At 38.2% G+C, this 27,532-nt stretch overlaps 1 protein-coding gene across 1 annotated transcript in view; it reads right to left on the bottom strand.

Annotated features, from left to right (window-relative positions):
* Positions 1-27,532, bottom strand: part of ATXN1 (ataxin 1) — a 373,795-nt gene that overhangs the window by 212,015 nt on the left and 134,248 nt on the right. Inside the window, exon 3 of the mRNA XM_074335193.1 lies at positions 25,328-25,455. The gene's annotated coding sequence lies outside the window, so the exon portion shown is untranslated. The remainder of the gene's footprint in view (positions 1-25,327; positions 25,456-27,532) is intronic.

Raw genomic sequence — 27,532 nt, 5'->3', positions numbered from 1 at the left:
TTAGTCTTTTCCCTTCATTGGCAAATGAAAATTACCACGAGATTAAAGTCGAATTGCTGCCTTCTTCCTTTATAGCAGGGACTTCCCACTCACAAACTCCTGTCAACGCCGCTGAGGAAAATCAGTCTACTATTTTATCATGGCAGGAGAACTGGCAGAGTATGGTTTACCTCTCTGCAAACAATTCTGTCACATCCAGCGTTTCCAAAATGCTTTCTGCTCATTATAAAGCCCTGTAAAAGCAAACGGACATTAAACATGCTGAACCCCAAGGCAGCCTCACTGTCAAAAGGGGAAACCCGAGAAGCATTCCATTCAAGTTAAAAACTCCACAAGGCTGTCCACCGTCATTGCTGTTATTCAACACTGTTCTGGTGGAATTAGCCAATTTAGTTATATAAGAGAAAGAAATAAGCACTATAAAATTGGAAAAGGAGGCAGTGAAATTATCATTATTTGCGTATGCTGTGACTGCAAATCTGAGCAAGTCAATTGAACAACTATTGTAGACACTCAGAGAATTCCATAAGGTAATTAATAAAAGCAATATGGAAAAATCAATAGACTTCCTAAATGACAGTGGGTAAAAAGACATCCCATTTTTAACAGTAACAAACATACAAAAATACGTACAGATAACACAGATGAGAAATATGAAAGATCTATGAAAAGAAAAATCTGAAACACTGCTGAGGGACAGAGAAGCTGATATGAACACGGAAAAGCTCTACACTGGCCTCGAATAGGAAGTCACTGTTGAGAAAGAGAATAATTCTTCCCAAATTAATCTATAAACTTGATACAATGTCAAAAAATATCATTAGGAATCAAATTTTGAAGTTCATATAGAGACATAAATAGGAAATAATAGCCATAAAAATGATGCAAAAAGAAATAAGGAAAGGCTAGCATACAAGATATTGAAAGTATTATAAAGCTCCAGAAATTAAATCAGTATGCACTGGCATATGGATAGAAAGTACGATCAACAGAAAAGAAATAAACCCAACTATATACTGAATACAGCATATAAAAAAGTTGAACTGCATTTTAGTGGGAGAAAGAAGGACTTTTAATAAAGGATGGTCACCTGGAAAAAATTAAGTTAGATCCCCAGTTCACATGATACATTAAAGTAAAACACAGAGTTACCAAATATTTAAACGTAGAAAATGAAAACATAAAAGCTTTAGGAAGAACCTTGAAAACATAATGCTGAGTGGAAGAAGCCAGTCACAGCAGACCGTGCATTGTATGGTTCCATTTATATAAAATGTCCAGAATAGGCAAATCCATAGGAAAAGAAAACAGCATATTAATGGTTACCAGGGGCTGGCAGATGAAGGAACTGGGGAGTGACTGTTAATGGAGATAGGGTTTCTTTTGAGGGTGATGTAAATATTCTGAAATTAGATTGTGGCAATGGTTGTACAACTCTGTAAATATACGAAAACCACTAAATTGTACACATGAAAGGGGTGAATTTTATGGTATGTGAATTTTATCTCAATAAAGCTATGATTTAAAAAGTACTACGCAACAATATGAGACAATATTTTTAAATATTTGAGTTCCAGTGGAGAAGGAATACGTGTATGTCAAAAAGTTAAAAGCCAAAAACAAAAAGTCTGATGAATAAGACTATATAATTTTAAAAACAAATCCTGCATAAAGAAATATAAGAAATCAGAAAAATAAATAAATGGAACAATTTTGAAAATTACAAAAGGACTAATTTTCTGGACCTACTGAGTGCTCCTAAAAGTCAGTCACTGGAAAGACCAAAACCCAGTAAAAAAAAAAAAAAAGGGCAATGAACATAAATATACAATTCTCAGGAAACAGAAATGGCTCTTACAGTTGTGAAAAGATAGTCAGTCAATCATCACTATAATAAGCAAAACTCATATTAATAAAGCTATTAAAAGGTAGCAGTTTTTACCTCTTAGGTTGGCCAAGATCTGGAATTTTAATAACATTGTGTGTGGAGAAAAGGCGCTCACACAGTGCTAGTGGGAGCACACATCCGTGCCAATGCCAGATCAGAGGGCAATTTGGCAAGGTTTACCGAAATGAAAACTGCACATTCCTTTGGATCCAACAATTCCACTTCAGTAATTTCTCCTCCGGAGATCCTCGCTGACATATGAAATGCTATTTATAGAAAATAATTCAGTGAAGCACTGTTCATAGAAGCAGAAGCAGATGACTGGAAACAACCAAAAGTCCATCATCGTGGGACTGAATAAATTATGGCAAAACCATACAACGTAATAATAGTATTTACCCCGTTTCCCCGAAAATAAGACCTAGCCGGACAATCAGCTCTAATGCATCTTTTGGAGTAAAAATTAATATAAGACCCGGTCTTATTTGATCTAGCTGGACGCATTAGAGCTGATTGTTCGGCTAGGTCTTATTTTCGGGGAACATGGTAGATACTAAGAAGAATAAGGCTGCTTTCTGTGTGCTGACAAGAAAGGTTTTCCGGGACATATAGGTAGGTGAACAGTGGGAAAGGGCAGAACAGTGTATACGGTGTAAATATTATGTTTAAAAAAACCCACATTTTTATTTATTTATATAGGTATAAAATATTGCCTAAATGGACCTTAAATACAATGACGATGGAGCTCACCTTTATGAGCTAAGTAGGGTGACTTGTAAACAGAAATAAGAAGACTCATTTTTCCTTGTACACCTATTATACCTTTGTACTTTTAGTGATTTAAAACAAATCACTTAATTCTTTTAGTTAAAAGAAAGAAAATAAAAAAACAAATATGGCAGGGATACTGAAATAGGAAATTAACAAAATATGCAATCTAATTTTGGATAGCTGTCTTGGCTATTTTTAACATCTTGATTATTTTTAATATGGGTATACTTAAGAAAAAATTAGTAATTTTTAAAAATCCCTCACAGACCACTTGGGAACTGATTCAACTTTTGTAAAACAGATGCATTCAGTTAAGCTTCTTATACACAGGCCTTTGGTAAGAACACCCCCCCCACCACACATACACAGACACACACACACACACACACACACACACACACACACCTCCAGAGTGACAGGACTATCTCCAAGACCAAGTGGACAATTCAGTCTTCCATAACTGTCACTCAAATTTGGCCTCTGCTATAGCTAGAAATATGTCAACTAGATAGGCTTGTTGATTTATCCTCAGGACACAAAGGAAAAGACCAATTTTGCCTTTTTCTACTTACCTGCACTGTTACATCTCCCATTGGCCATCAGTTAAATTTGGAACAAAGTAGCTATAAAAATATCCTGATAAAAACTGTCGTGAACTCATCAGACATTCCCTGAAGAGTTTGTTCAAAATTTGGGTTGGGGGTGTTGAGAAAGTGTGAAGATAGAATAGAGGAGACCTAGGTGTGCATCTGGCTTCTCTCTGACCCCCTTTTGAAGGAGTGACCAGGCAGAACAGCCTGGTCAGCAGTGATGGGTCATCAAAAGTAAAGGATTCCAGACTCCAGCAAAACTCCTCATTTTAACCCTCTCACAGAGATTATAGCATGTCCATGGGTTTATCACCTCTTCTGTCAAGTGCAGCTTTTTGGATTCCCTTGAAGACACAAATCAATCACTACAAAAGAGCTGACAAGGCTTACTTTCCCCCTTCTATGACCTTCCTAGCCATCACAGCCAACTTCCCATTGTCTACCTGACAGGTAGCTGAAATTCACAAGTAATCCCCAACTTCATAAAAAAGTCCAACCTCCTCTCTTGTATGTGAGAAAATAACACCTTTCATGATTCCATCTCCTATGTTCACGGAGGAGAAAATGGGAGTAAGCAATTAGTGTGGCTTATACAAAACTTAGAGAAACTACTTAAAAAAGACAATCAGAAGAATTTTAAGACACATTCTACGAAACTCAGGCATCCTACCCAACTAGCCTTCAAAAAAAAAAAAAATTCCTCAGAATTTCTGATGCCTTGGATAACTGCTGTGCAGGACATCTGATACTACAGATCAGACCCACTTGTACGTCTAACACCGTTGGATGAGCAAAGCACAGAATTGAAGGGAAAAGGGAGGCAGAAGAATTGATGTCTGGGTTCCTTGAGATTTTCAAAAAGCAAAAGGAATAAATGTTCCTCTACAGAAAGTGGGAGAGATGGTAAGTTTTGAAGAGACTAGAAATGTTTGGAATAGGTCCCATGGAAATGTGACAGTGCATCTACTAGAGAAGAAGTAACAAGGACCTGGTCTCAAATTGAATAGCAAGAATTCACATGAGGACCAATAAATTGGGTTTGGGGACCTCTGAGCAGCTGCGTCAAATGGTGGTCAATCACCCAGGGCTGGAGTTTGAAAGGGACATATGACACTCAACTAATGGGAAAGCACAGTAAAACTTGACAACCATGAGACCTGGGCTGGGTAGGGAGACAGTGAGCTTGCAGGAGGCTGACACAGTGACTAAGGAGTGCGGATGGGCCCGAGCTCAGGGTGAGGTGTTAACTGGGTTCAGAGAAAGAGAGAAAAAGCAGAGGCTGTGACCAGAGCGTGCAATGGCAGAGTTTTTAGGATTTAGAAAGGTTCAAAAGATGTCAGTTCAAGTTGATAAACAGGCCGTAGGAGTGGCAGTATTCGTGGGTGGCTCAAGTGAAGCAGAGATGTCTTAAGGTGAGGAGGCTGAGCAACTGGAGGGCAGAGCATTAGAAGAGTCAGGATGAACTGAGTACCAGCTGGCACCGGGTGCCACCTCTCTCAAACAGAGAGAGAACCCGTTCCTAACCACTTTGTCAAGGACGAACACAAATGCCACTCTGACTCCAAGGGAAGTTAATAAAGAGTCTTTGAACCATGTTCCTTACTTTTCACAAGCAAACCAGAGGGAGGGCTCATGACTAAAGAGACAATTCTCTGACAGATGAACAGGTGGTACATGACCTGGGTTAACATTGTTGTGTGGGAGGGAACAGAGAGCACTGTGGTTAAGAGTAAAAGAGATGTGGGTCCAAATCCCTGCTCTTCCAGCTTCCCAGCCGAATGATTTCAGGCTCTGCGGCACATCTGTAAATCTCAGCCATCACATCTGTAAAGTGAGGGTTTTCTGAGAAATGCTGTACCACATGCATGACGCTTACCAGAGAGTCTAGTGGTTAGTGATCAGTAAAAGTTACCTGATGCTCTTACATTCTCAAGGAAAACTATTTTTAGGAGAGTGAGATAGGTAAGAAGAGACTAGTGAAGTAAACAAGCGTATGAAAGGGAAAAATCATTTACTATCTTATTTATAACTGCTTAAGCGTAAGCTACACAGAGAAACGAGAACATGTGCACAGAAAAGCTTGCACAGGAATGTTCATAGCAGGATTATTCACAATACCCAAAAAAGTAGAAACAACTCAAATGTCCATCAACTCATGAATGGATAAACAAAATGTGGTGTATCTATACAATGAACAACCATTCAACCATAACACGGAATGAGTACTGACACATGCTACAATGTGGATGGACCTTGAAAACATTATGCTGAGTGAAAGAAGCCAGGCACAGAAGGCCACGTATTGTGTGCTTCCATTCATTTGAAATGTCTAGAATAGTCAAGCCTATATAGAGAAAAAACAGATTAGTGGTTGCCAGGAGCCGAAGAGTGGTGGGGAAATGGGATGTGACTGCTAATGGGTATATAGAAGGTTCTTTTTGGGGTGGTGAAAATGTTCTAAAATTTATTGTGGTGATAGCTGCCCAACTCTGTGGCTATAAAAAGCACTGAGTGTACACTTAAAAAAGAACAAAGTTAGCGACACAGTTCTTATCACTTCCAGCTTCCCATCTCCTGAATAACGACTATTCGTCTTCCCAGGGTGAGAGGTCTTGATGGGCAGAGCATATGAAATGTAGAATTCCAGCAGTTCCTTTACTTATGAATATCAGACGCTATAGATCCTCTTCCTCTGGAGACATTCTCAGGTGGGTGCCAGGGAGGTTACTGCTCTTCTCCTTTCTATCTGCTTCTTTCTCTCTTAGCGACTGCATTCGTTTCCCCCATGAGCACAGTGGTTAAAAATCAATCACTGCTTGATGTTCGCAGGCAAAAGCTTTAAATTGGACGGGCCTTTCATACCCCGTTTCAAGCTTATGAAAAATCCCGCGGGGGTGCCCTGACGCATGGGTCTTTGGCTTCTCCACACCATGAGTACCGGGTCCCTAAAAGCAATGCTTCCTCACACTCCTCCCCTTAATTCACAACATCATTTTCTTTAGGGAACAAAGTGCCAGGAGAAAGTATTGAAAAACGATTCCCCATGGCCCGTTTGAGGTTTGATTTATCTGACAAACATGACAATAACTGCCTACAAAGTAACCTCATATCATTGGTTCCAGGAAATCAACCTTTTCCATAAAAGTCAACAGTGCTTTTAAGGGAATACTAAAGTTAAAAAATCAGAATGCCAATTTACTCACTTGCAAAAATAATAATAATCACCATACTACTGCTACTACTACTAATAATAAAAATAATAATGATGATGATTTCCACATGACTCTGAAGGTCTCTGGGTCATGCTGGCTTTTAATCACAAATAAAACTGCTTTTACTATTTAAACATTCCAAGAAGCAAATACGAAAGAATTTCTCAAAGGATTTCCATGTAAACCATTTTAACATATAGGTTTCATAAAGCCTCTTTAAATGTCGATAAAGTCTTTACATACGTCTCAGCTCAAATGTGTGGCATGGAAGACCCAAAACAAATGATAAAGCATCATGTTTTATAACAGGTTACTCTGGTCAATGGCGTGTCAGCCATAAAACATAAACTTTTACCGAGACAAGCACAATCCAGGCTGTAAAGCAGCCCACTGGGCCCAATTTCCATGAAGAGGTGCCAACCCCATTTGGTGCGTATAAACTGCAAATGAATCTAAGAGCTATCAGAGCTGATAACTGTGGGACTCTAGCTGGCAGGGGGTAGAGGAAGTCTTTAGAAAGAAAGAAAAAGGATTTTTCATGACATTGGACATTAAGAGCAGATTATAGAAGATTGAAATTGAATAACAAGAATAAAGCTTTCATGTCTCTGTAGATATCTAGAAATCTGTAAACTTGAGCTGGCCATAGGACATAAATCTATGAAACAATGATTTATATTCTACACTCAGCATTTCATGTTTTTGCATCCAGATATAAGAAGTACAATACCCCGTTCTGCTTTCACTTGGGTAAGACTGAAAAACTCAGATGGTACCATGTTTCTGTGGGGTCTGAAGTAGGTAGCTTAGAGAGTTCTCCCTTGGTTAACGATTTTTGTTGCCATTTTAGTACTATGGATTCCCCCTAAGTGTTCTCTTGCAGTATTGGAGTAACTTCTAGCTACTCTTGTAACATTATAAGCAGTGTACTTATGGGAAAATATAAACTGTCAACGCTCAGTAAAAACCTGAGAGTATTTAATTATAATGTCTCATTTTTATATAATACTCTACAGTTCATAAAACACTTTCTTCCACACTCGACTAGGTTTCTTTGTATTAAGCCACAGTTTGGCAGTGCAATTTCTCTAAAACTCTTTCTACGGTATTAGTCAAATAATGAACATTTAACATAAAGGTGACCTGGAATCTATTAGGACAATTTGGGCGCAAATAATTGCAGACTGGGGATGGCAGAAGGATCATGACATCACAATTATTCGCACAGTTTTATAGTAAAAATGCCATCACAAGATACAACAAAATACATAACATTAAAACTAACAGGAAATGTTTCTTGCATGGGCTACAGTCCTGTTTTAAACAGAAGGGAAGGATCATTCAATATAACTACTATTCACTTAATTTTACCTACAGTAGCATCAAAATCTGAGCTTGCAAGGGCAAATCAGGGTAACGGCTGAACTGAAACAGTTTCTCACCATTGGGTGTACATGTGCAAGCAGGGAACAAAGCATTCTTTTTAATATGGAAACACATCGTCCTGACAATCTAACTATGACAAGGTTGCATAGTCCTGGGTATGCATTCTATTTCTACCTCCTAAGGGAACAGCATTAGTAACATCTGTGATCATATCCTGTCAGCTGCTCTGTGAGCAGCAGAAAATTTTACTTGTATATGGATAGCTCCCTAAGAAGGAGGATCTCTAAGACCAGGGCTTCACCTTTTCACTTTACAATATGATGCCAGCAGCAACATTTTTGTGCACACGTTACCCTATACACAGATTAAAAGTAAACAAGGTATGTAATCTGCAAATTGGCTCCAAACAACTATAACACCCGTGAAATATGTCTCTGTGTCGACAAACTATAAAATGCTTAAAACTTTTATGTTAACAAGGCTTTTTTGCTTCAATGTGTTGGATTTTTCTTTTACATGTGTGGAACACACACAAGAGAGAATTGTAAACTGCAGAGTTCTTGAACCTTTACAAGCCAACACAGTAATTACATTGCAAGATATCTGACAACCAGGGTAATACGAGAAAAGAATTCTCCCCCCAACCCCTAACACCACCACTTCCTTTAAATAGTTTTCATTTTTCCTACAATTTACAGACTGCCTGCTCAAAAGATTTTCACAGTCATGAATCCTACTAAAGATAAATTGGGAGATAAAATAAAATCACTATTCCTATTCACAAGAATATTTGAGGCACCTCCAAAGGAAATGTTTCTCCAAACATAAAGCGAGTATTAAAATTTAAGAGCCAGGCTATCATCAAATGAAGGCAGAGAAAAGTAAACATAAGTTAACTTGACAAGCCCATACTGATAAAGCACAGATAAATGTTATCTCTGGGTGACATGCCCAAGACGGGGAGTACTCAGTTCACAAATGAGCTGTGTACAGACAGTTCATTTTGAAGTCAGTTATTTGGAACTCCAAACTCATTTTCTCAGAGAAATAATGTTATAAATAGTGCGTGGTTTTGTAGTAATGCAAACAAGAGCTAATAGTAGACAAAATGTAGACAAATGCTAGTACTGACAGCTCTTAAGTGAGTCAGCCCTGTGTTGAACAGGGAACAATAGATGCAGGAATCAGGAGGTGGGGGGACAACAATATTTCTTCTTCCTTACCTGGAACTTCCAGTGTTGTCTGGCATCTTGATATTCTTCCCCCGCCCCCATCTAAATGTGTCATCCCAGCCCATTCAACAGAATACCAAAATAATTTTATACAGTTAACCCTTGACCTCTCTCCCCAACTTTCATGTCCCCCTCTTGTGCCCAGTCGACGGACAATCACAGGCTAATAAATAAATAAATTCAGTAAACACGTTTTTTAGAGTTTGGATGGAAGATATAATCTTGGGAGAGTAGAATGGGGATACAGCCAAGCTCTGAGTATAGAACACAGATGATGAGACATCTGGAAGGACTGGGATAATTTCAGGACTTTCCTTGGAATTTTGTAATGTTAACAGTAATAGGACTCAGCTCCTAGGAAGTGCAGTTGGAAGAACTAAAGTAGAAGCTGGTTCCTGACCAACAGGCATAGATAAACCCCAGGATGTGGTGGGGATGCCATTGTCTAGAGGCAGTATTTGGAAGGTTCCTTGCCTTTCCATGTGGAGCCACACATGACTGCTTGTTCTCCTTCCCACTGAAGATATAACATCAGGGAATGTAAATTCAGACCGATATGGTTCAAAGGACAAAAAGTCCTGATACACTGACTTAGTGGGACCCTGATTTTTCTGGGACAGAGGTGTGGAGTCCTGCAAATAACTGGGTCCTCACCCAGGTGTGCATCCAGAGTATGGCTGGGATGGAGGCAAAGGGTGACATCCGGCTCATGAAGGTATCCAGCTGAGGCAGAGGCTGATGAGTGTTCAATAAACCAGCTTCCCTGTCCTCACTGACACACAGGTTCACAGTTCCCAGCTTTACCTGTATTAGGTATGCACATGTGACTAAATTCAGTGCAAGAGGGTGATGTATGCCACTTGCATTAACAAACCTCCAATGACAACATTCACTCTCTTTCCTTCCCCCTCACTGTTGGGCAAATCGCTGCAGAAGACCCTAAGGTCTCCCAGTGACCCTAGAGAATGGCTGAGCCATGAGATGGAAGGACTCTCCATCTGGGAATCACCAACATGTCACTACCTCCACTGCCCTTGTGACCACCCAAAGTTAAGTGTGACATGACTGAAAAAGAAACTTCGGTTGCATTCTACCCCTGCGAGCTGGGGTTGTTTCTTACTACAACATTCTTGCCCTCTGCACCATTACCTCTTTGTTGCATCTCAGGAAAGGTCCTGTATGTTCACCTACCCTGAACAAACTACTAGGTGGGTTTGTCTTCAGCCAAATGGCCCCATACCACTGAGATTTTATAACGCTCTAGTTTTTTGTTTGTTTTTCCCTTCCTTCACTATGGTCAGTATACTTAACACTAGAAAGCCCTCTTCTTCCTTTTAATCTACATGAAGAATTGGATAAGTAAACTTGTGAGATCATTATCCTTATTTTGCGTGTCGTTCTAAGCCAACAGGGCTCTGGGTATCTCAGGGCCTCATCTACAGAGTCAAAACCAAAAGTTTTTGCTGGTCATTTTTCTCCTTCCCAAGAAGACTTTTTCCTATTATTTTCAGATTTCATAAGTAGGTGGCAGGAGTATGTGTTCTGGATAACGAAAGTAGGATCATATCCTTTTTATGACAAAATTCACAGATATGACATCACTTGATTTTTGTTAAAAGCAGCTTGCTTACTTCATTTTCTCATCTATCTATCCATCCACCCATCCATCCATCCATCCATCCATCCATCCATCCATCCATCCATCCATCCATCCATCCAGTTTACTTTTAATGGGAAAGGTGAGAAGAGAGACTAAACGAGGAAAAATGAGAGTATAGAAGGGAAAGAATTTATAACCATTTCCCACCTCTTGCTTTGCAAATATCTCCCTTACTTCAGTATTGAGTTGTTATAGGGTGCAATAAAAACTCTAAATTAAGATAAACAGACTTTGACTAATCCTAAACTTGGCTTTCTATCCTCATTCCTTCCACAGCAATTTTCTGGCACTTTCCCCCCTTATCTCTTTATTGCATCTATGAAAGGTCCACTAGGTTAAATAAATGATCATGTACTTCCTATATGGCATCGGAAGAAAAAAAGAATTAACCTGTTTGATACATGTGAACTATCTCTTTGACAAATCACAGCCTGATAGGTTTCCCAATCCTTACGGAGCTCTGCTTAGGGCTACAGAACAGGGATTCTGCCCGCCTTCACCTTGCAACTTTTTTGAGAGTAAGTTCAAAATGTTCCTTCAGTTCAGTATGTGACTATGTGACTTCCACGCATGCCGCCAAAAGAAAATGAAGCACACATTTTAGTAAATGCACTACACTCAAAAGGATCAGGCATTCTGAGAAGGGAGAGAAACTGACTGGCATATATGGGACTGTAGAAGGAACAACTGGACAAAGTAAGTATTTTTATATGGAACGAACCATTGACAATGTTGAAATATGTACCCTGTGAAAAAACACTTAAGTCAATACATTAGTTATAAAGGACATAAAAAGATTGTTTATCCTGCCAGTTTAAATACATGTGCTTCCACAGCAGGCCCATAAAGGGGGTCTCGTGGTCACTTCATAGAGTGTTCTGCCATTGCCAGTGTCTACTCTACAGAAGATGTCATTTCGTCTAGTCATATTATGAAACACACTACCATTTAAACCACATTTCAAATACACCATAGGCAATTGGTGTATTTGAGAGCTCTCATGTTAAAAAGATATTTGAAGATTAAGTTCATATGCTGCAAAAGTTATACTCAATGCTCAATTCTGGACTAGAATCAGAACGACCACAATTTCACATTTTTAAGAATATCAAGCCACTTCCATTTACAGTTAACCATGAAAGGGGCTAATTTTCTCTTCAGTTGCCTATTGTCAATAAAATGTCTATTTAGCCTAATCACTAGTTGATATCAAAGGAATGAGGTAAAAAACAAAACAAAATAAAACAAAATAAACAAACAACCTGACTTAAAAATGGGCAGAGGATCTGAATAGTCATTTTTCCAAAGAAGACATACAGGTAGGCTAACAGACACATGAAAAAATGTTCAATGTCACTAATTATTAGGGAAATGCAAATCAAAACCATAATATCACCTCACGCCTGTTAGATTGGCTATTATGAAAAAGACAAGAATGTGGAGAGGACATGAAGAAAAGGGAACCCTTGTATACTGTGGGTGGGAATGTAAATTGGAGCAGGCACTATGGAAACAGTATGGAGATGCCTCAAAAAATTAAGAATAGAATTACCATATGATCCAGCTATCCCAATTCTGGATATTTATCCGAAGAATATACAAACAGTAATTTGAAAAGATATATGCATCCCTAAGTTCATTGCAGCATACTTACAATAGCTCAGATATGGAATACACACACACACACACACACACACACACACGGTGCCAAAAAATGTATTACAATTTTAAGAAAGAAAAAACTGTATTAAAATTGTAATACTCACTGTATACCAATAACAAAAGATGAATACAAGTTATGTGTGTATATATTTTTTGGCACCCCAGGTATATATGATAGAATACTACTCTGTTATAAAAAAAGAATGAAATCTTGTAACTTGCAACAACATGGATGGACCTTGAAGGTATTATGCTAAGTGAAATAAATCAGATGGAGAAAGACAAATACCGTATGATTTCACTCATATGTGGAATCTAGAATCAAAACAAACAGAAGAAAACTGAAACAAACCCACAGATACAGGGAACAGACTGGTGGTCACCAGAAGGAAGCAGAGTTGGGTGCCAAAAGGGTGAAGGGGGTCAGTTGTATGATGACGGATGGTGACTACACTTTTGGTGGTGATCATTTTGTAGTGTATACAGACGACACAGTAAAATGTTGTATACCTGAAACTGATATTATGTACCAATTGTACCTCAATTAAAAAGAAAAGAATTGTTAAGAAACATAATTTAAAATGGTGACTGGGATAGAAATGGAGGTCTGCAAAGACCTTTAATATGTGAATCCAATTGCTGGCAGCAATAATCAAATGTGTAAGTCCACGTGTGCACAAGGTCGATACACCTATTCTTTTGCCCCTACCCTGATGTTAAGACTCAACATCAAGACTCACTCCAACTGTGTGGTTATAATTGCTGATGAGGAGGTTACCAGCTTCTTGCAGACATGAAACAAAGCAAAACAAAACAAAAAAACAACATTATCAACTTTGGGCTATATGTGGAAATTTGTGAAATAACTGATAAAAACAAGAGTATAAAGGCTATAGAAATTCTTTCCTAAATACCAGAGTGAGGAACAAGCCCAAGAGAAGAGAATACTATAGCCAAACCTGTCCAGAAGAGCGTTAATTGAAGGGATGCTCAATGGGCAACATTATATAAAATAATTCAAAAAGACAGATTAGGAGCTGGAAAATGAGGAACCTGAGCATGCGTCCTTGTATTCTCTAGTTCTTTTTCTGTAAAGTTCACTGCGCTTTTATGGCACTTTAATTTTCATATTTGGTACCTTTGGGATCCAAGGACCTCTAGCTTGACAGAGTTCAAGGAGTATTTGTGGGTTTTTCCTAAGTCGAATTGTGATTTAATATAGAGGTTTTCTTTGGTGAGTAGTCCAAACATCTTTATCAAACGGAGAGAAGTGCCAACTTGAGAAATAAATACTCTTAACACTGTTCATGGACACAGCTGGGAACAGAGCAACCTCCTCCCTTCTTTCTATTTGAAGGACAATCACCTCCTGGGTGGGTCTGACCTGCTCATCTATAAATTCATGCAGTCCAGCTCAAGCCACCAACTTTCCTGCTCGTTTCATCGGAGGCAGACACTGTGTTTATACTCTTTTCAATCCCCCTTCATCTAGAACACATAATCTTCAATGCAGGCACTATATCTGCTGAATGAATTGTTTCAATTATGAACACCAGCTTCACCTCTCTTGTAACCTTGACCCAAGAATCATCTTTGACTCCTCCCTCTTTATGCCCCACATCCATCAATCACTAAGTTCTATGATTCTACCTCTTCAAATGAATTTGGGTATGTCTCCTCCTCTTCCTTTTCTGACTCCCCATCCCAGGCCTCAAATGAATAGGCTCTAATTACCTATTTCCAACTCCTAACTCATCTACCTCCCTCCATATCTCCCAACTCCAGCCACCCTGCATACCCTGTCACCAGTTTCACATATATACCATTTCACTGAGTCATGACTCACTTCCTTGAACAAGAACTTGTAACCTGTCACGTAAGCTTCAAACTCTTATGTCTCGTCTTAATGATCCTCTATTCTCTGTCTTCCCCTCAGCTGTCCAACTTTCCACCATACTGGTCTCCAGCAAAAATGCACACATCACTCAGCCAGCCTCTCCAACGTACCCCACATCCACGAGCCATCTGCATCCCTTCCTCATGCCTTTGTCCCTGTACCCAGAACACCCCTCAGTTTGCCCCACCCATCACCTCTACACCTCCTTTCAAGCTAGGAGGAGTCAGGTTTTCCTTCTCATATGAAACTCTTCCTGACCACTCCGATCACCAGCCATTTCTCATTCCCTCAACACCTACTCACCATCATAAATTCTTAGTTGTATACTGTCATGGATTGCTCTGTAAAGGCTTCCTGTGGCTTGGGATAGCGCCCGCAACTAGATTTTCACAAAGATAATTTTAGATTTACAGAGAGTTGCAAAAATAGTACCGAGTTCCCTTGTACCCTTCACCCAGCTTCCCCTTATGTTAACATCTTACATAACCACAGAACCATGATCGAAATTAGAACATTAACTTTGGTCAATATTAACTAAACTATAGAATTTATTGGGATTTCACCAGGTTTCCTCACTAATGTCTTTTTGATGTTTCAGGATCCAATCTAGGATTTCACGTTGCATTTTGCTGTCATGTCTCTTGAGTCTTCTTTACTCTGTGGCAGTTCCTTACTCCTTCCGTATCTTTAAACACCTTGACATTTTTGAAGAGTACAGGTCAGTTGTGTTCTAGAAGGCTCTTGAATTTGAGTTTGCCTAATATTTTCTCTTGATGAGAATCAGATTCTACATTATTGGGAAGGATACTGCAGCGGTGGTATGTCTTTCTTGGTGCTCCATGTGAAGGGGCACATGGTGTCAATACGTATGTATTACTGGTCATGCCACCCTTGAACACTTAAAGTGGTGTCTACCACACAGAGCTATGTTTCTCTGTCTGTAATTACTAAATATGTTGGAAGGAGATACTTTGAAACTCTACAACATACCTTGTTCCTGCTTAAGCTTTTGCCCACTAATTCTAGCATCCATCAGTGAAAATTTCCTGTAGCAATTATTATTATGGGTGCCAATGATGCTTTTCTATTTCTCTTGTTTTTTTGTTTTGTTTTTTAAATTTATTAATTGGAATGCCTGTATGAAAAAGTTGTCTATTTTGCCCCACATATTTATTTATGCAGTTATTAATTTATATCAGTATAGACTCATGAATATTTATTTTATTCTTTGGGTTATAATCCAATATTTATTTCATTACTCAAGTTGTTTTCATCCTTAGCTGGATTTTATACCACTTCAGAGAGATATGACCATGTCTCATACTTCTTGCACATTGTCCCTTGTGTCTAAGACAATAAGCACCTAGTAGATACATGATTCACTGATTGATTGACTGACTCATTCATTCATTCAACAAAATATGTTTAGGACCCTGTCTTAGGTGTTAGTTACAATAAATAAAAAAATTTCTTTTTACAAGTGGTTTACAGCCTAGTTAATAGAGACTCGTGTTTGTCTACAAATCCCTGAGAAAAGCATTTGGAGAATCTAGTGATGGCTCAAATGGGAATATAATAAACTCTACTAGGAGAAAAGGGGCTAGGGTGACAGGTAGGCAGGAAAGATTTTCTTAATAAAAATAGCATTCCATTTCCTCCTTTAACTCTACTGCTCACTCTATAAAAATAAGTAGGCATATAAAACATCTAGAGACAAATATTATCACACAGTCAGCAAGTATAACCTGCCTCTGCATCTTCTAATTCTTAAAATCAAACCTCAAGGGCACACTTTTTAGGAAGATTTAAGGTGGTAAATAAACGTAGACTCTTTATGTAGTGACTATGAGCTTTACTAGGAAAACTGGACATAGCTAAGGCAAAAAAAATCTGAGAAGCCACTTATCTTAATCCAGTTTTCTTATCCAATTTCATAGTTTTTATTCCTTCACAGGGAATAATGAACAGCAAATAAGAAGCACCATCAATCAAAGATAGACTCTCTAAGTTTCTTTACTTAATTCAGTTTTCTTGTACTGCCCCACTGTATTTTCCAAACAAAGCTGTTCTTTTCACCATGTGATAGTTCAACCCTGCAAATGTCCTCAGAAATAATAAACAAACAATCAGGGCTGCCACAAATTACACTCTGCAACATTCTTTATCCAAAGCATTTTGAATTCCAAGCAAGCAGAGACACATCTAAAATACAGGGCTCTATTGCAAGAACTGCAGACAATGGAGAATTTGTATTTTTTGACACTTATTGACACTTAAACCTGTTAATATTTAACTCCTACTATTGTTCTAAATGACGAATAAGCAAACTCTCTCCTGCACACACAATGTTACATCATGTACTTTAATTATATTAGCAAATGCTGCTGAAAAGGATATGACTTTCACCGTTTGGTATCACCCTTTGTAATTAACGCCAGTGTGCCTTTTCCATGTTAGGGTGTACACAACAGATGCACGTATGTGTTGTGCCTTTGGATAGTGACACAAATGTACACACGGTCATGGATGCACACACAGAGGTGATCAGATGCATACAGATGCATCCCCATGTTAGTATCCATTTATAACTACGTACAGCTTCTTTCACTCCCTGGCATGCATGTAAATACACACCAGCAGGATATAATCCAGTTAATTTCCTTTCGTTAACTTTTGTAGGAGATTAAGATAAAAAGCTAAAACAAAAAAGAGCCAAGTAGACACTTCATGGAGTCTGTGATTAAGAGACAGACGCTAATGAGACAGTTGGGCTGCTGTGTAAAGGGAAGTATAATGTGCCAGCCCACATTTTGTAACGATTTACTGGGCCTCGCCGTTTCCATTTCAAATCTTCATCAGTTAGCATCTTACTTATTTTACTCTTGTTCCCACCCCACAGACCCCCTCCTACCTCTGCCCAAACCTCCCGAAATGAGGATTATTAAATGAAACAAGACAGCATTCTTTTTCTTTAGCCTGTTATTCAGAGTTTACTCAGAGGCAATATTTACTATAAAATCATGTGGTTTATAGCTCAACAGAGAGTAGAAAACTCTGTTACAGAGCTTGCTAGAAATTTTTAGAAAAATCCCATAAACATAGAAGTATTTCTGGGCCAGAAAAATGAGAAGCAGAAAAAAATAATTAATATATTTAAAATTTTTTACATAATAGTTTTTTCCTCTACGTGACTGGTCCTCTAAGTTATTCTCACAGGTGACCACTGCCCCTAATAGCTTCTCTTTAGTATAAGAACAGTGCGTATTTTCAGAAATAACATGTAGAGTGCTTTACAGTTCACAAAACATTGTTTTATGCATTACCTCATTAGATCATCACAACATCCCTGTTAGATATAATTGTCTCTATTTTATAGATTTTTTTTAGACTCTCAGATTTTAAGTGATTTCCTTAAGGTCAAAAAGCTAATAAATTGCACAACTAAAATTCAAAACCAGAATTTCTGATACCAAATCTCATTTTTTTCCATGACATAATTGTATTTAATTTTCTTTGAATTCATTTTTGGTTCCATTCTGTGGATAATATGCACTCTACTCATTACCTAAGATTTTATGTGCTTCTAATTGAAACTAATAAATTGCACAACTAAAACTCAAAACCAGAATTTCTGATACCAAATCTCATTTTTTTCCATGACATAAATTATATTCATTTTTCTTTGAATTCATTTTTGGTTCCATTCTGTGGATAATATGCACTCTACTCATTGCCTAAGGATTTTATGTGCTTCTAAATGAAACTAACCCTTAAACCCTATATTTCTTTTCAAAGTTCTCTCTTTTCTGGTTAAACAAAATGCCTGGGTTCTTCTAGCATGTGCTTCCTTTATTCCCTGGAATCTCCCTTGTGAGTGATCTGCTGTCCTATTATCTGATGATCTGATTATTTCTGTGTTTGCAAATCTTCCCTTTCCTTTTTTTTTAAATCGCTACACACGTTGCTCAGTATTTTTTAATTTTATCAACTACTACTTCCATGTTCTTATTTTAATATTTATCACAATGGTTACTCCACTCCAGAAAATCTTAAGAACTACACATTTTTATTTAACTGCATTTGTCCACCAGGTACATTTCTTGAATCTTCCTTCCTCGTCATTTTAATGTACCAAGACCCTTGAATTAAACAGAAGGGTTATCTGGTTGGCCAGTTCACCCTTCTTAAGCCATTTAAAAGGTGCCTTAACATAATGACTTCTGAGCATAGGACATTCTAATGTCATAAATACTGAACCATGATATTATACTTTGCAGGGGGCAAAAGGAGGAGGCGGCTCTAAAAAGACAGGTCTATTTAAGTGCTAACACAGCCTGATAATTAGACCACTGGAAAAAGAGGGAGAGAAAAAAAAAATCACAAGATCGCTCAATGGGACATCAGACAAGCCCTCCTTTTTGGGCATGTGTAGGAGATTCTGAATGTGGTCGCCACAGAGATTCTGGAGCTGAAGTCCACACTGTCTAAACAACAGAGATAATCAGATTTGGGGGTATACCACCCTCCCTTCCTGTTGCCCAATTCCACTTTCCCTGCTGTTTTAATTAGATTATTTTGGAATCTGCTATTTCTGTCTTACTCCTTTCCCCAAACTGTCAGCTAAGTATTGCAGCTTGACTATTCCACAGCTGCCAAATTTCGCACCAGAGACGGCTGCATTTCAGTGGCAAGTAAAGTGATGCTCCTTCTGTGCCATCTGAACACTAGCTGAAGGGGTTAAGCATCTGGAAGGAGATGCCTTTGGGCAGAAAAGGAATGTTTTATTTTGTTTTATCATCATTACTGAATGAACAGGTCCACGTGAGCATGAAGGAGGAAACAAACCAAAAAACACTCAAATGCATGGAGAGCATATAAACAATGGCAGGGACTTTCCATAGGTTCTTTTCTACAAGGACTTCAAAGCCTTAAGACATCAAGGATGTGAGATGATGATCATTTTGAGTAGTAACAGGAGCCTCAGAGAGTAACCCACTCATGTTACAGACATAAAACTTAGAGGCACAGAATAAGTGAGTACCTTGTTCAAAGCCCTCCTGATCCCCAGATCAAGGGTGTTCCACTTGAACTTGGGTTCAGCCATAGACGCATTCAGAGGATCATATCTCTGCCAAATAGCCCCAGCTCCTAAAGCATACAGTATCAGCCCTAAATTTCCTGTTTTGTTTCGTTATGTGTTTTTGTTTTAGATACTCAAGGAAATCTCTACCAGGAAAAAAAAAAAGTGTGAAGTAGAGGAAGAAACAGCAGAATAGAAGTAGTGGCAGCAAATTGTTTGTCATGCATTAACTATGTGCCAGGCCAGGCAATGTCCGAAAGGATGACATGTATATAATCTTCACAGACACCTATAGTCTTCACTTTAAAGGAAAAGAAAAAAAGGGGGAGGGGGGTAGAGAAGAAAGACTATTTGTGAAAAGAAATCAGGAGGGACAGAATGTAACGGCCAAGTCATAAAAACTACCTTCCCAAATTTTACTGAAACATTTAGTGAAAACCTAAATAAATATCAACGATTTATTTCTCATTTGCTCTAAAGAGATGCTCCTTCTAGATCCTGCTTGGCATTAGGGGCATGAGTTTGTAATTTCTTGCTAACTCAAAAAAATACATCAGTCCCAAGAAGTTCTCTATATTACTTCTAGATCTTATAGTAAGAATGGTTCTTTCAATAATGAATGAAGAACCAATGATTCACTATTTGAACACTGGTGAAATGAAAGGCATTATTGACACTTGAGGGGGTCTTGAGTTGGGGGGAAAGGGGACTAAATGATCTTCATGTTTCCTCCCACCTCTAAATGTTATAGCATCAAAAGCTATAAGATCTAATATTCTAGAATTTACAACACATTTAAATGCTCCATCTCTTTTGATAAACTCTAAGAGTTATTGGAAAAGTACCCCAGAATACTGACACTTTGATATTTCCACCTCTAGTCATTGCTCACACTTTGAACAGTACAGTCTGCAATATCCAGAGCAGCACTACTGTATCCAAGGGAAGGAGATCTCTGTAGCATTCTGAATTAGGGTCTCAACCTGGGAAGACAAACTGGCAGGTTTTGGTAGCAACCATTTTCTAATGCGCTTTACTTTGTTAGATGACAAAATATTCTACGTTATTTCGGGGAAGGTAAAAGACCTATGTGAATGTTTGCACACTGACACAGTAAATAATATTATTTATCAGACTTTCAAAGAGTAAAATGCTTCACACACAAGTCTGGTAAATTATGTTAGAAACTAATATACTCCAAAATAGATTTGAAAAGCTATGACTACATATAAAACATTATGTATTATTGAGTCGTTCTCTCTGCATTTTTCATTTTTCCATGAAAAATATCATTGAGCGTCTCAAAATAATACCTTCCCTCAAACTGCCTATGAATTATACAGGCTACCTTCAGACTGAAGGAACTGGAGTGGAAAAGGGAAGAACAGATAATGTTTGAGGAGATCTCTATTTTAAATATTTAATGAATACCAACAGGGCTTTCTTCACCATGGAAATATGCACTGCAAATCTCAGAATGCATAGTGTGTGTGTGTGTGGTTGGGTGGTTTGGGTTGGGGAGTGGAATGGACAGCTAAACTGGGCTTGTCAAAGAAAGGAAAAGCATTTGGGGTAAAGTACATGGTAGAGGATTGCGTCCCAGAAGAAAGGGGTTGAGTAGGGAGGGATAAAGTAGAGGAAAAAAAAAAGGGTCCCTCACTGACAGTAAATCCAAAGCCAAAAATGAAAACTTTATCAAACCCATGTTGAAGGCTAAAGAAGATAAAGGAAACTGAGTGGATTTTATTATTTAAGAGACCACTAAAGCACCCAGGAATGAGGGTAAGAAGAACCACAACAAGCTGAGGGGAAGGGCAATAAATATTAAAGAGGCTGAGCTGTGACAACTGGACAGAATATTTTTATCTGGAACTTAAATCTGGTTAAAGTTAACTAAATAATGTTCATTATGCTTGTACATTGAAGATAGAATTAATTATGTAATTAATCTCACTCTCTAATGTGAACAACAGAGGATAAGGTAAGAAATGGGATGTAGTTTACAGTTAGTCAAAGTTGGAGTAAGGTAAACGTGTTTGGATGAAACCACCATGCCAGTTCTTCCTTGGGTGGTGGTTGAAAAAGAAAAGTACTAGAGGGTAAAGGGGGTTAAATATATGGTGATGGAAGGAGAAATGACCCTGTGTGGTGAGCATGTAATGTGATATACAGATGATGTATTACAGAATTGTACACTTAAACCTATATACTCTTGTAATGCTAACCATTGTCACCCCAATACATTTCATTAAAAAAAAAGTATCACCATATACCATAAGCAACCCACTCTTCTCACATGTTTATGTAGTCAAACATATCCATGTCACAATTTCTTAAAATAAAGCACTGTCGATAGCACACATTATTTAGATGAGCTAAACTGAGAGATCAATAGTGGCATGATTTTGACTGGCCCTGGCAACTGTACATTCAAGCAAAGTTTTATAGTTGTTTTCTCTCCTCACCTTCTTCATTTCCCAAGCTGGTCCTGCTGTCAATAGTCACAACTTCACTGCCAGTCCCCAACTATTCTCTGGCTCTCTCTGCCTTATAACTTCCCCATCCCCAGGTCTTTCTCCACTGGTTTCTCCAGTTTCTCATTTCAGATGCACTCTGGCCTCCTTTTAGAATGGTCCAGTTCAGCTGCCCTGCTCACCCAAACCAAGTTCTGAGGCTGTCAATTGTACGTCCCTTAGAAAAGCAGACTCGATCAGGACAAGACTCATGTCTGTCTTGCTCCATTCCACGTCTCCAGTGCTTAAAACTATCCCAGTCCACAGTAACCCCCAGAGGGGCAAGTGCCAAAATAAATAGATAGATAAATAAATAAATAGAGTGATGACTCACTGAATGAGATTACACTTTAAAGAGACTGTCTCAGTTTCTTACAATTCAATAGTTATGCTTTCACTCTGTACTGCCCCAGTCCCAAGGCGTCCCAAAGGCCCTGTGGGACTCTATGAATTGAGTTTTCAATACTGATTTTGCTTGGCCTTACAGAAAGGTTTCCTACATGGCTGCCAAAATGGTTTGGTTATGGAGACCACCGAACATGGCTAGAGCGCAGGTCCGAGGCCACAGCACAGGGAAATGTGGTGAAATACTCTGCACTCTTCTGCCTCTCTAGAGAAATTCATTCTGGTAAGCCCTTCCTAATCAACACGTCGGCTTTTCTGTACACCAGCCAGCGATTCATAGCAAGAGAACCATTTCTTCCTCTCTGAATCCCCATTGATTCTGCAGTTTCGGAGGAATCTAAGTGCTTTCCAAACACCCAATGCTCCATATGGTGGTGTTGCCACTATTCTCACGACTGCGAAGTTCAGCCTTCCTACCTGTACCCACGACGTGCCTCACTGGAGTTTGGCAGAACATTATGAACTGCTTTCCTGACCTATATTTGCTGGCACATTTGTGGTTCTCTCTCTTTATGAATTTCTTAATTCTGCTGAAACAACAAATGTACATATATAAATACAAGTTTTAGCTTCTTAGTCACCCTCATAGTCATTTAGAAGGGAATAATTTATGACCCATTAAAGAGGAATTCTTAAGCTAAACTGTCTTAATTAGGAATTCAGATGTTTCTCTTTTGCTGAAAAACAGAGTGCTGTTCAAATTAGATGGGAAATATGGGCCAAAACGAATGTAGCATCTACACACACAAGAGTTGCAGAGTGTCCAGTGAAAAGCATTAGCTGAAGTCAGACAAGTCACCTTGTATTCGTCTCCTTAATGCGAAGTAATTCTTTGACACTTCTGCCTTCTGCTTTTCAACCTTATGATGCAGCTAAGGGTTGAGGGACTTACAACCCCACGGTTTTCCCTTCTGTGTGTATGCAGGATAAAGTATACACTTCCTAAGAACCGGAGGGAATCTCTCATTCTATCTTCTTTCATGTGTTTAGTGAAAGGAAGCTTATTTAGTAATGGGCCAAAGAGATGAGTGTAGAAGGGCATCTCACATATGGGGCTGGACGGATAGAGACTCTCCACATGCAGCTCAAAGAGGCCAAGAACCTCGCCTGACCCCAGGTACTCGCTGAACCTCAGGAGCAAGGACATACAGGGTCGGGACCAGGCTCTTCTCTCACACGGGGGCTGCTCCAAGGGTCCTACCGGCCAGTGACAAGACACCTCTGTAGTAAATGGGTCTCTGACATGCAGACGTCAGTCAGGCAGTTTCTCCAGGAATAGCATGACTCCATTAATCCAAACTAAAGGCATTCAGAAATATATTAAACGTCTCTTGGATAACAGAGGAAGATGAAAAGAAGGAAGAAGGAGGGGGAAATAATTTACAAAACTGGGATTATACTATAGTTAGGGTCATACTTTGCTGTTTTGACTTCTCTCATGACCACTTTCTCATACCTCTAGATATTCTTTTGAAATAGGATTTATAATGATTTTCAACATTTCATATATATTTGCTTGCAATATCCTATGAGATGGGTACTTTTATTATCTAAATTTTATAAACTTAGACATCAAGATGTAAAGTAACTTTCCTGACCTCACACCTCAAGAAAATAGGAGGACTGACATCTGAGCCCCAGCAGTCTGGAGTCCGAAGTCTTATCTACTGTGATCTACAGCCTGTAATTAATATGGTGCTACTATAATTATATTTAATCATGTTCCCAATGTTGGACAGATATACATATGTGTATGTGCATCTATGTACACATATGTATGTATAGGTATATATACCTATATATATATATATACCTATATATGTATGTATAGGTACGTATACCTATAATACATATGTATATATACCTATACATATATATGTGTATATACATACATATATACACAATACATACATATATTTTAACTAATGAGCAGTATAATTTCAGATCCATGTTTAATGAGTGCTGTTTATTAAATGCCTTTTTATTCTTATTAAAGAAAGAAAAATTATGTTTTCCATTGAAAAAGTATTGCTAGTCAATGAACTCATGGTTATCTAAAAATACTTGACCAAAACAGGGGAAAAACTTAAAATTCCCTTGGACCTTTCCATGCCTTCTTGATTTAGTATTATTTCTCAAATACCAAAAACTGGTAACTTTCAAGCACACTACTATCAACAACAGGAAGGTTCTTAAAAAATAGTGTAATTTGCAAATAAATGCCACATCCCTCCCCCCAAAAAAAATCACATGGCACCATTTCTTATAATCATTTGGCAAAGACTCTGTTTTCAAAATTCTCAGCACTATATGAAAGTAAGTACTCTCAGATACTGCCTCTGGAAATATAAACTGGTATGATTTTATTGGAAAGTAACCTGGCAACAAGTAGCAAAAGTCTTAAAATTTGAAAACTCTTAAATTCGGTAATTTACTGCTAAGGAAGTATCCTAAGGAAGTCATTAATAATGGCAACTAATATAAAGCCTTAAGGACATTCTTGGTAGCATAAAGGCAAAAAAATTAGAAGCAACTTAAAGTCCAACTAGAGGATATCAATTAAATGTATTTTAGGATATGCATTCAATGGTATACTATATAATCATTAAAAATAATGTTGCAGATAAACCTCTGTTGCTATGAAAAGATGTTCATTAATACCTTAAGATGAACAAAAAGGTTAGATGATAGTATATATTGTAACATTCCCTACTATCATCTGATGGTATAATAGTAATCTCTCCAGCTAAATTTATGAACTCCATCTGAATCATCTCTTTCTTATCAATGTCTTGTCGTCCATCTTAATCAGTCATCTCACCATAAATAGAAGTTATTTTCTTTCCCATTAAAAAAAAGCAAGGGTTCCTCTCTTATAAAAGGGACAGAAAGAATAAATAGATGGAGAATATGCTGTTTATGTTGTGTGTTTGTATGTAGGAGACTAGATAGTATACATCCCTAACACTATCTTGAGAACTTTATAATTAAATGGTAGTTATTTTTAGTTAAAGATTTTGGAGATATTTACCTGTACCATGTGCTTTCATCACAATGGAGAAACATAAGCAATCAGCTCCTTCCCAGCAGATCTTTTCACACAGATTTTGCTTGAGTAGAAAGGATGGCAGTAGAAAATTCAATGTAAAATGCCCAGACCTGTAATTAGAAAAACAATATTCTCACTGAGTTACACAGCTTGCATTGGCCTTCATTCACCTTAGCTGAAGTCACAGAAAAGAGAAACACATTTGCATAATGTCTCTCTCTCTCTCTCTCTCTCTCTCTCTCTCTCTCACACACACACACACACACACACACACACACTTCAGGGGGTGGGAGGGTTCCAGCCAGAGGTTGCTTCCCATCTTATCTTCTGACCTTAGAGATGTTACCATCAAAATGATCTTGTTCTTTCCCCTCCTTCCTCGCCTAATGATTCCAAAACTTCAGAGAAATACAAAATAATTATTCTCCAGAAATTTTCAGGAACATTACTGAACCTGATGCTCTCTAAGATTCCTTTTTAGCCACAAAGTTATATGAACCCAACACATGTATTTACTATGACAGCCCGACTTTCACTTTCAGAATTGCATGTGTCTCTCTGTTGATGACTCAGGTAAAGCATGGTATCCTTGATAGTCAAGGTCACTACTAACATTTATTGAACACTTACTATGTGCTTGGCACTGTGTTAATGCTTTACATACATTACCCCACTCCATCGCACTCTGTGAGACAGTTAGCAATCATTATTATCTGTTATTGACAAAAAAGTCAGAGAGCTAGTAGATGTTAAAGCCAATATTTAAGCCAATATTGTTCACAGAGGCCATGTTCATAATTCCAGTACTATACCATATCTCCAAAATTGATTGTGCTATCAATACTCCTGTACTTATTATAAAAAAGTTAAATATCTTATTTTTTCCAGGGTTGATATGTCACCTAAGTCTTAGCATTACTGTTTTTGTATTTCACTGTCTTTCGATTTTAAATCCTAAGCTAAATTGAAATCAACATGTTCATATTTCAATCAACGGTAAATTTATAATTATTGTAGTAAATTAAAAATGCCAACTAATTCCAAATCCAGATGACAACACATTAAGGAAAAACCTAAAACCCAAATCCTACCTAAATGGCTAAATTTTATTAGAAAGAGAGCAGATAATAAAATCAAGAGGCATATGTGAATCTCTAATTTAAGATACGGATACGGAAATAAAGAGAGGAATTTTTATACATTATAATAAGCCTATAGCGTAAAAAACAATACTTAAACATTTTCACCTATTTACAGATTCTACATACTATAGGTCTTAGAATCACTGCAACACAAAACAGATATGAGCATACCAAGAAACCAACAAACTTATTTATGGGTCACATATTAATTTCCCTTTGTACACGTCTATATTTGTAGGTACTTATGTATATTATTCTAAGTATGCCTTTGTGTATGCCACACTCTTTGATTAGCATAGTTTCCCACTGAGCTTAAATTCTTAACATGGCCCCCAGGCCCAGTCTGGTCCAGCCCTTCTTTTCTAGCCTACACTCTAGCTTTTCTGGCTTCCTTTTAATTCCTAAAAGCACCTTGCTCTCTTAGGTCTTAGGGCCTTTGCACATGATCTCCTCATTGCTAAGACTTTGCCTCAAATCACCCATCTTTTCCATCAAATGACCTTGTATCATTTTCTCCTTCAGCTCTCAGGTAAGTCCTGTTCTTGAGCTTTTTGCAACTTCCTTGGCCAGGTCACTACTTCCTACTACATGCTTTTATAGAATCACGCTCTTTGTTACGCTAGTCACTTTTGCAATTTTACATTTCTTTGTTAGATTCATTGATTAATGCTTGTTTGTCCCACTGCTTTGTAAGCTGTAGGAAGGCACAACCATGCATGCTCTTGTCTACCCTTTATCCTCAATATTCAGCACAATGCTTGGCACATTATAATGTGCACTCAATAAAAATCCGCTGAATGAATAAATGAGGGAGGGAAGGAGGGAAGGAAGAAGGACAGCCCTTACTGTAATGTAATTAGTGTTTGTTGAATTACTCTGCTGATGGCTTTTCAATACTGAGTATAAGGTCTGCATTCCTTGAATAGCACGCAAGGCTCCTTGTGACCTGACCCCCACCAGCTCCGTCACTCCTCCAGCTACACTTGAGACTCAGCACCTGTGAATCCCTGCAGCTCCTTAACCAACCCTGCCTTGCTCCTGCTCA

This window comes from Rhinolophus sinicus, linkage group LG06 (genome assembly GCF_036562045.2).
Source record: "Rhinolophus sinicus isolate RSC01 linkage group LG06, ASM3656204v1, whole genome shotgun sequence".
In the NCBI taxonomy this organism is placed as follows: Eukaryota; Metazoa; Chordata; class Mammalia; order Chiroptera; family Rhinolophidae; genus Rhinolophus; species Rhinolophus sinicus.
This window is presented reverse-complemented; position numbering and strand designations above follow the sequence as displayed.